Source organism: Anarrhichthys ocellatus, unplaced genomic scaffold, assembly GCF_004355925.1.
Source record: "Anarrhichthys ocellatus isolate YVR2014 unplaced genomic scaffold, GSC_Weel_1.0 scaffold18, whole genome shotgun sequence".
NCBI classification, from domain to species: Eukaryota; Metazoa; Chordata; class Actinopteri; order Perciformes; family Anarhichadidae; genus Anarrhichthys; species Anarrhichthys ocellatus.
Genome location: NW_022280048.1, coordinates 7,270,277 through 7,280,501, shown reverse-complemented (window position 1 = coordinate 7,280,501; position 10,225 = coordinate 7,270,277).

Here is a 10,225-nt window from a genome sequence, read left to right as displayed (position 1 = left end):
AATGAGAGCAAAGTACAGTTAAGTCTCCCACAGAGTCACTGCATCGATGCGGAATCCTTTACGTCTGCACCGCGATGCATCTTAGAATCGAGAAATTGCCACACCTCTACCTGCCATGGAGGAGCATTTAGCAATGGAGAGACCAAAAACGTGAGCGACTATTGGACTGACACTCACCAGTTGGCCAGAAAACACGACTCTAAATGAATGATCATGTTGCTCCATAACTGCTGGGTGCGTCAGTATGTTAACTGCTAACAAGTTTGTCGTCTCAACATTGTGTTCACAACTTGTTTCTGTTGCCCACAAGTGGCCAAAAAAAACATAAAAAAGTTGAGTTGAGCTGAGTACGGTAAGTATTTTTCAGCCCCAATTTGTAATAAATGTATACTTATATTTAAACTAAAATGGTTTCTTCATGACATTTTTCGGAAAAAGAAATCCGGAAAAGAAGTGTCCACTTCTGATGACCTATCCTGCATGACAAGCCTTGTTTTTAGTAACTTAAGACAGTGCTGTTTTACTTTACTTTAGCAAACCTTGACCTGCATGAGGAACTCAACTATCAGCTAGCAAGATGGCACAAGGATGACATTGTGCAGGTGTTCCATCTCTTATTCTCTCCTCCCCAGTATGAATCATCCCACCGCACAAGCGCGCAACCAGACGGACTGCTGAGTCGCGCGGCTCTTCCGCTAAATGCTCCCACTGTCCCACCCTGGGAGGACTGAGGCAGTGTGGCTGAGGACTAAAATAAAAGTCAACTCTTTCTCCCATGACCGGCGCTGAAACCACAGGCCCTTTTACATGCCGTATAAATGTTTTGACAAGAGGAGGCCAACAGGCTCTCTCCTCTCACACTTATTTTATTAAAATCGTAATCGTCCGTCACTAAACGTGTATAACAATGAGCAACACCTCGGGGCAAAAAGGGATGGAGTTATTTGTTTATTTTACTCCCAGCTCCAAAGCGGAAAGCCCTGTCACAGCTCAAGGGCTATTGAGATGGAGGTTGGAGATTCAAAATATACGGAGCTCATATTTGATTTGTGCTGACCATAAGCAGGCATACAAATCACAGCCTGGACTAAGTCAACAAACTGGATATCTGGGTATATTTGTGTCTCTCTGTGCTGCGCACTCAGAGCTGATACCTTTATTGCTTTACAGATGTATTGACCTCACAGTCGTCGCCATTTTTTTATTTTTTTTTTACAGAAAATGATAGACTGCTATGGAAAGAGCTAAGATAAGAGGAGGAGATCTGTGTGATGGTGAAATGTTGCCTGAACTCAGATATGCTGTGGCCCCTGGGTGCCCCGAGGGCATCTTGGCTCTTTGATGTCCCCCACGCCTTCTGTTTGCCTTGGTGGGTGGGGAAAATACAAAACCACCCCAGGGGTGGTTTGGAGCAACAACACTAAGACGCTGTTGGTTTTTAAATTTCAGATCGTACTGGCCGCCATGAATTCCAGCTAGAAATCCAAAACAAGCGAGTCCTTCATTAATGTATAATAACCTTTAAATGGTGCGGTTCGAAATATTTGACCACACTATATTCTAAGAGAGCTGTATTCTGGTGGACTCTGGTGAACTTTTAAAGTCATCGCTTTCAAGGTTGAAGTTAAAACTAAGGTTTTCAATTCAATAAAAAAGTTCTATATGAAAAGATTTTAATATGACTAGAGAAAAAATGTTTTTGAAGATGAAATGTTTCCATTTTCTGGTGAGAGTTTTGAATCCAGGCAGAAAAAAACAAGCTATTTAGGTAACAGACTAGAATGTAGGGATGCACCAGTACCCATATCAGATGTCGGGCCCATGTGGACTCGCGGAGCAGGATCGGTATCAGTGACAAGGGGGCCGTTCTTTTCAATTCAATTATGTTGGATTACTATTTCAATTCCTGATTTAGTTTTGACCAATCTGGTGCTGCATTAAAAACATTTGCACTTGAATTGTAATTTCTGTTGATTTTGAAGATTTTTGTTGCTGGCGCTCGATTTCTTTAAAAATAAATCTAAATTTGTTCAATTTTGTTTTTAAAAAGTTAGGAAAGAAATGTTTAAGTGAAGACGTCTGGTGTTGCCACATGACAGAATGATCCTTCCAGCCCAGCTATCGGTATGGACTGAAAAAGTCAGATCGGTGCATCCCTAATAATCACAGGTTTCAACCCAGGGTAAGAGGTTTACTTTATCTTGTGTCTCCTCTCGCTGACCTCTCTCATTCTTTACTGATTACAGTCAAAGCAAGAATCATCAAAAAAGACAGTGTTTCACTGTAGCCATATCCGTATAATCCAAATTTCTCAGAGTTCACCACGTACCCTGCAGTCCCCCTAAACCCTGCCTGTTTTTCTGGTTAAAATCCGTCTGTTAGTCAATGGTTATTTATGGCGCCGCTGACCTGCGTGCTGGATAATTAATAATAGTCTGATTCATCCCCGTCCAAAAGTACATGGTCTGCTCTGAGGGAGGACACAGCACAGCTCAGCACAGAAAATCCCCAGAGATTTAGTGCTCCCTGACTCCGAGTGCAGCCTGCAGGAGCACAGGAGCCCACAGTGCTCCTCCTGGAATAATTACCCCATCACATTTTTGTCAAAGGGAGACAGAGCAGTCACGGGACATACGGGACATGTTGTTATTTTGTGATAAGGGTAAAAAGGTTGAGGGTGTGTGCAGAAGTAATGTTTGGACCAATACCATTCCAACACTACAAATATAAATCTACAAATAAACCGTTTTAGTTGACTCAATGTCACTCCTAAATGTCTGGAGAGGAACTTAAATAACTGAGTGGACATGAGAACAGATTCCATTACCATGTTGAAAAAGACCAAAAATGCTTCTTTCTACCCAGAAATCACTGGGGAGCTGAGAGACGGACACCACACCTGTCTTTGGCAGCACGATGGCGGATCTGGTCTATATCTCCGCCACTGCTGCAGGTCATATCTAGACGTGACCTCTTCTCTTTCCTGCAGCTGGTCCCTTAAACGCCATGTCGGGCGTTAGGTGATACCTCTTTCTGTTGAAGAGGAAAATACAAATGGAGGAAAAGAATCTCGGAGAACAGCTTCGGAGGGACCGTATTAAAAAGCAGGGATGGTAAAGAGTGGAAACATGTCTGGCTCTGAGGTAGACTAGAGGTGAAGCGTTTTTACAGATTGTAAAAGTATTTGCTACCTTTATTTCAGAGGGGCGCTCTCATGTATCTCAGGTATTGGGACCAATAATGCTGCAGCCTGAATATTATTCTCAACAATGGTGTCAGGGGACGGTTTTGTATATTCATTGAACTCCTAACCGCTTTCCCACAAGATTTAAACCTGTTCCTGCTGATTTTTACATTTAGATATCCAGGTCTGCTTTTCTCAGGACTGCACTACATCATAGAGCTGCACATGTTCACACTTAGGAGCTGCCCAGCAGGACTGGAGCAGTTAGAGTTAAATGCCTTACTAAGGACACTGTATGATGAGTACTTGCTGTGGAAGGAGAGAGTTCCCCACACTGACTTAGTAAGAAGCAGAGCCCTGTTTAAAAACCGCACTTGTCACACCCTAAACTAATACCTCCATAGGAATTGATTTTCTCAATAAAAAAGGCCATGATTTATCACAAAAATCTGAGCTCCCACCATAAAATCAAATATTTTGAAATGAATACCTTATAACACTCTCAAACTGACTGCAGCTCCAAAAACGCATATGGTACCAATAGCTATTGTTTTTCCAGTACTAACTCCGATCTGACTTGGCTGCGTTTCTAGTAGAGGACAAGAGGCCAGAAATGTTCCTAAAATGTCCAAAAGGTTTCCAGGACAATCCGTGTTCATGATCCCTTGGAACTATGGTGCAAATCCGACGCTGACCCAGCCTGATATACAGACTGAACGGACATTTCCAGAATTATTTCATAAAATCCAAGACGTGGATGGTCAGCGGTCAGGAACCAAGGCCAACACTGACCAAAACCATGTACTTAATAATAATTGAATACTTTTCTCCATGACTTAAGGTGCTTAAACATGCCAAACTGACCAACCAGCCCCTTCACTGACTTCTAGGATGCACTTAATCCACGTAAGAAGTTAAGAAGTAAGAGTTCTGACACGCTAGGGAATTCACAGCAAGACCCTCTAAGAACCAACTAACCCAACCTCAATCCCAGCATACCATCCATTCTGGGTGTATTGCTCGGGACCCAAGGGAGTGCTTTGTCGAAGTGGGGGCAATTTGGACACACGACACGTTATATAAATAAACTTTCAATAGACAAGCGAACAACACTGTGGAGCAGTGGGGGCGGCGCTCCAGGGCTCTGCAGTCCAGCATGTCGTCCGCATGACTGGCAGACTAATGTGGCTCATTGTCTGCGGTTGACTTTACAACTGAACTCTTCCCTGAAGTCAACACGAGTGGATAGCCAACTAGATGTAGAATCGAACCAAAGTCTAATTAACCTGTGTGAATGTGCGTGAGCGGCGACTCGGGTGGGTAAGACTGTATTTCCTCGGTGTAAAAGTTGATACTAACTTATACCACTAATACCGTTACCGCCAGCAAAATACCTCTGCTAACTAAATCCATGCTCTACTTTAAACCGCAGTGGTTATGTCAAAGCACTAATACTAATATTTGGATATTACCTCCGCTATGTGTATTTCACTGCGAGTAACCCTGACTTAGTGTATTTTTCGGGGGCAGATTTAGTGATTTGAGGGCCCCAGGCAAACTCCGTCTTGCTTTACTGTTCACCCTTTCTCTAACTGGGACTGTTGGTATTGGCAGTGGTAGAAAGGGGCCACTCATACACTATCAGTAATGAACGGTGAACCACACGGTAAAAGTCCTGCACACACTGCTTTCCTTTAAAGCAGCCATAATCAATAACAATAATTACCACTACTTGTATGTGAAAGAGGTTGCAGTGGCTCTACAGAGCTTATAAGCATGTTTCAGCTCATTGTTTTAGTTTTACAGCTTGCCACTTCAGTTTTTCGATTCACTCTGACAATTCTCATCAGCATCTTTTTCCACCAATAAAGCTCTCAGTGTGTGAGTGTACGCTACATACACAGCACCAGACAGTCAAAGTTAGCTAGCAAGGGAACATCGTGGAAGGATCACTTTGCGAAAGAGCCGGATATTTTTTTAGGGGTCGGTGGAAACCAAATATGGAGCGAAATGGAGAGAGTAAATACTAGAGAGTAGATACCTACATTCACAGAGACGCCGCTCCAAATAACTGCTAATAGTGCTCCGTGTAAATGAGCGTCCCTTTGCCAAGTTGGCCAACTTTATAAGGCAATAATATGTCAGTGCTGTGTTCACAGCTTGTTTCCTAGAGGTTATTAAAGGTTTACAATATGTCAAGTCTTAATGTTGATAGCTTAATTTGCAACCGGGGACCAGTCATTGCTTGTCCAGTTTCACACAGATGACTGGATATTCTCTTTGGAACATTCCGTGCACGTAAACGTACCGTTTTTCTCACTCACACTTAGTATCTAAATCTATTGCTGATCACAGCAAAGCACAGGAATACTGACCAGGCCTCTGATTTGTCAATCGTTGCTCACACTGTATGGACTGAATTCAAGGGAGCACAATGGAGGTGCGATGAAGCTGACAGGAATTGGCTGTGAAAATGTGGAACAGGAAGAGGACTATAAAATGTAGTGCCAACGGATGACCTGCTGAAAAGGCATTCACACTTTACAGGCGGGACACTCAGAAAGCTCAGAAGACCATTGTTTGTCTGTGAGAGAAATTTAGACTTTAATGGGTTGCAAAAATTGTTGCTCCGTCTTACAGACCAGATGTCATTAATGTTTATACACGTCATGGATTGGGAGGCAGCTTTAAATAGCCAAGTGGAAGTGTCGGTTTCAGTTGAGTTCTATGGTGGAAACCTAATGGCAACGGGTCAAATTGATCCTATAAGTTGTATTATTATAACCGAATGTTTTTTTATTTTTTTATTTCTCGTGCAGATTACCATCTTATTGTCATTTGTACATTCATTAGATGTTAATATAGTGTAGCTGTTTCATCCTTTGAAATTACTGTAAAAATGAAATTATTGTTCTTCAAATAAACTATAATACAGTGCAGTACTGTGTAACAATATAGCTTACTGTAGTTCAAATTACAGTAACCTAAAACCACATTGTGCTGTTTGTAAATACAGAAACATCAGCAGTGCATATAGGCTACTAAGCTACAGCTTGGCTCTGGTTTCAGTGCATTTCTACATGTTTAACAGGCCTAATAACAAACTATCAATGCTGGACTGGGAGCAGATTTTGAAAACAAAGTATTCATAAAATACAGTATCATGGGAGTAAAGTTAAAACAAATTACAATAGTAATGCGTAGTTTTACATTTTTTTACATACATATGTTGTCATGTATGAAATTACCCCAAAACACTGTAATCAGACAACTTGATTACTATAAGCAAAACATTTAAACAATGTATTGTAATAATTCTGTCCCAAGCTTTTGATCCATATAAGCGCTTGATCACTGTAATCGTGGTCACTCTAAGCAGTTTACACTGTATAAGTCAAATATAACTAGTAGACTAGAGACATCAAGGCTACTACAATGATGTCATTATTTTCTCTCCTTGTTGTGTAATTCTTATTTATTTATCTGTTTATTTATTTATTCATTTATTTAATTATCATTATTGTTATTATTACTTTTAAAAATGATTATAATCCCTCTCAAAGACCTCTCTACTTGTCCATACCCGGTTGAGATGAACTCTGTGAATGAGTTGTGTGTGAAGGAGGGTGGGTGGGTGTCGAGAGTGTGGAGGTGGAGGGAGAGAGGAGGAGAGTGAAGATGGATGAATGAATGAATGAAGTATGAGGCAGGGGAAGAGTAAAAAAAGGTAAAAGGAGCGGACCTGAAGAAATGGGGGTGAGTCATTGTACATTTTTGACAACTGATGCCTCACATAACAATGAAATGATAGCCATCAAGGCATTTTCATCTCCCCCACTATTTCCTCTAAAGCCAGAGAGCAAACTAACTTACATACTGACAAGAGATTTTACAGCATACCACATTTGTTACACTGACGATTCTGTTTGTAAAGCCGTTCGTTATGGCTCGAGATACTTGCTTACTCTGCAGCCAGAGAGCAATGCCTGCTTTATGCTGGATGGCCCTTCTCTAGCTGAGGTATGCCCTGCGCCAGCTGTCACTGGAATGACCTCTAATTATCACTGAGCTCCGGGCTTTAATGCCCTTTTGAGTGGGTGTGTGTTTATGCGTGTGTTCCAACTCTCTCCATAACCAACCAAATACCCTCCAGCACGTGGTGGCGACTCTGATCAAGGAGCACTAGTGTGTGTGGGCACTTGTGTATACATTATTTGTACGCCTTTGTGTCTGTTTGTGTGTGTATCTGTGGCACATAAAGAGTTAAAGGCAGCTTCAATGCTGTTTACAACAGCGCGGAAAGATTTTTGTGGATTTTCCCACCTGTAACCAAAAACAGAGGCGATGCTGTTTTAATTAAGGATGGGATGTTGTGCCCTCCCACACACTGGCTGTAGGTGGACACACACACACACACATCCACACTCCCACACATGCCTTCCACTTGTTGACCTGCAGTGCCAGCCTGATCTCGTCTTTCTAGCAGCCCGTAAAGGCAGCCTGCAGTGTGGACAGCCCCTTCACACTCAAGGGTCCCACTCCGATCTCATTACACTGTATTTATTACAGCTAAGCCCACCCTGTGTTCCCACAGTGGAAAACCCCACTGTTCTCAAGGTATGGCTGAAAAACCATTAACTCCACCTCCGACATCTTGTGTTCGTAAAACCAGTGAGAGTTGATGAGATACCAGCTGCCCGGATGGAGTTCCTCCACTATATGACCAACGGATGAGGGGCGCCGCAGACCTGGTGGGCCCTCGTCTTATTGCTCACAGCGGGAGCAGCTCAGCTCATAAGGTTGAGAAATGTTTTGGGAAAAAGAGATATTCTCTGAATGAAATCTCACAGGATGTGAAAACTCCAGCCAAAGCTGGCAGCACTAAATCAAGACAGAGGAGGGCTTCATTAATTAGCTTCTTTTTTTTTTACTCCCTGTGTCAACGCTGGTATTTTTAGAGCGAATGCGGAGCAGTTCATTCAACAGCTGCGACCCACCTAGAATGAGCGCTGTTATTAGTTCATGGTCACCTTCCCGGCTCGGTAAACCCGTAACGGCTGGCTGGGATGTGAAAGTGAGCGAGGCCACACACACACACAGACACACACACACACACCTCTTCGATGTTTACATCCCACCGTTTCATCCTCAGCTGTATGGATTACAGTCAGAGGCAAAGAAACCGCCTGGTTGAAATATATCGGCCTGTGCGGCACCTCCTGGGAGAGCTCAGATGGCTGATCCTCCTCACGCTGATACCGATGCATGATCTGATACTGTTCTTTTCTGCTCTCTGACGTTGAGGTGCGGGAGGCTAAAAAACAAATCTGCTGCATGGAGGGAATTTGGGGGCGGGGAGGCCCCGAACTCTGCGTCCACAAAAATAATAATAACATGCTTCTTTGTAGCTCCCTCCGTGTCCAAGTCCCAGCCTGCTGCGATCACAGGGGCAAGAAGGAATTCCTGTCTGGAGATGCTAGAAGGACATGGACATGTTTGCAGGCTTTTGATTGAATCGGGGAAGGTAAACAGCTTGGGTTAGCAATGCAACCAGACCAGCACACTGAAAAGGATATTCCACTCCTTTTTCTTATCTTTTTTGTGGGCGACTGTGGCTAAGTGGAGAGCAGGGTCGTCCTTCAATCAGAGGATTAGCGGTTCAACCCCTGGCTACGATAGTCGCATGTCGATGTGTCCTTCAGCAAGACACTTAACCCCAAAATTGCTCCCGTAGCTGTGCCTACAGTGTATGAATGTGATAGAATCTGATAGGCAGGTGTCACTTAGCCCCTGCCACCAGTGTGTGAATGGGTGAATGATGACAAGTGGTCGGAAAGACCAAGCGCTATACAAGTATAGTCCATTTACCATAGCTTCTTTTCCCCCTCCAATTCTCTCTTCTTTATACAATATTTGTTCAGCTTCTCTTCCATCTATATTCTGCTTCTAACCTACCTTTTTTTTCCATCTTTTGTACAATTTTCGTCTTCTACCTTCCCACATTTTTCCCCCATTTTAACCCTTTTCACCTTCTTTCCCTCACCCATTTTCTCGCCTCCCATTCCTTCTTTCGGTCATCTTTCCCTTGTTTGTCCTCCTCTTCCCCTTCTGTTCCCTCTATTGTTTCCTCCCTACATACTTTTCTCTTGGCTTCCCTTCTTGTTCACTTTCTTTGATACTCATTTCTTCCCTGTCTCTAAACTCTTTACTTTCCCTCTCATACCTTACTTTCTTCTGCTTCTTCTTCCCTCCTACTGTGGTTTATCCCTTCCCATCTTATGCCCTCCTTTCTCCCTTATCTTCAATTCCCTCTTTGCCTCTATCGCAGAGCACCGTAGACATCTGAACTCACGTTGTATCTTTGTACCTGTCTCATAAAATGACAGGCAGACACTGGGGGGGGGGGGGGGGGGGGGGGGGGGAGGCAGGTAGAGTGGTGTTACACCACAGGCACTTGCGGTTTGCATTGTTGTCCTGCTGCACCGACGTCATTTGACATTCATACCTGCCTCATGCCCCGCAAAACCGGCTGATCTCATTACCATTCAGCAGGCGGAAGAATAAATCTTTGGCTTTGTAAGAGTTTATAGGCTCCCTGGATGTTATTTATCCCTGTAGCCAGAGGGAGATCCCATGTGAGTACAAGGCATTCAGGGGTTAATGTGAAATCCTCCTCATTCCCCTCATACAGCATGATTTATTCCTCAGACTTAAGTTGTAGCACATGTGTCTCGCATGGACAGAGCAGCACATCGGATATGACTGCTGCCCCTGATGCCTTGGGAGTCGTTTGTTAAGGGTCCAGCGGGGTCAAAAATGATTTCTGACCCCACAATCAGCAGAGTCAGTTGAGTTGTTCGTATCAGTCGTTGTGCACGTTAAACCTTAAAGGTTCTTTGTGTCGCTTAACAAGCGGGAGGCTTCAACTAAAGTACCAATAGCTGGCGAGCTGTGACGCTGACAACCATCCAAGCATACACACAGGCAGAATGCGAGCGCCAACAACCGACAGACTGAGAACAGTCATCAGATGTGTTATTT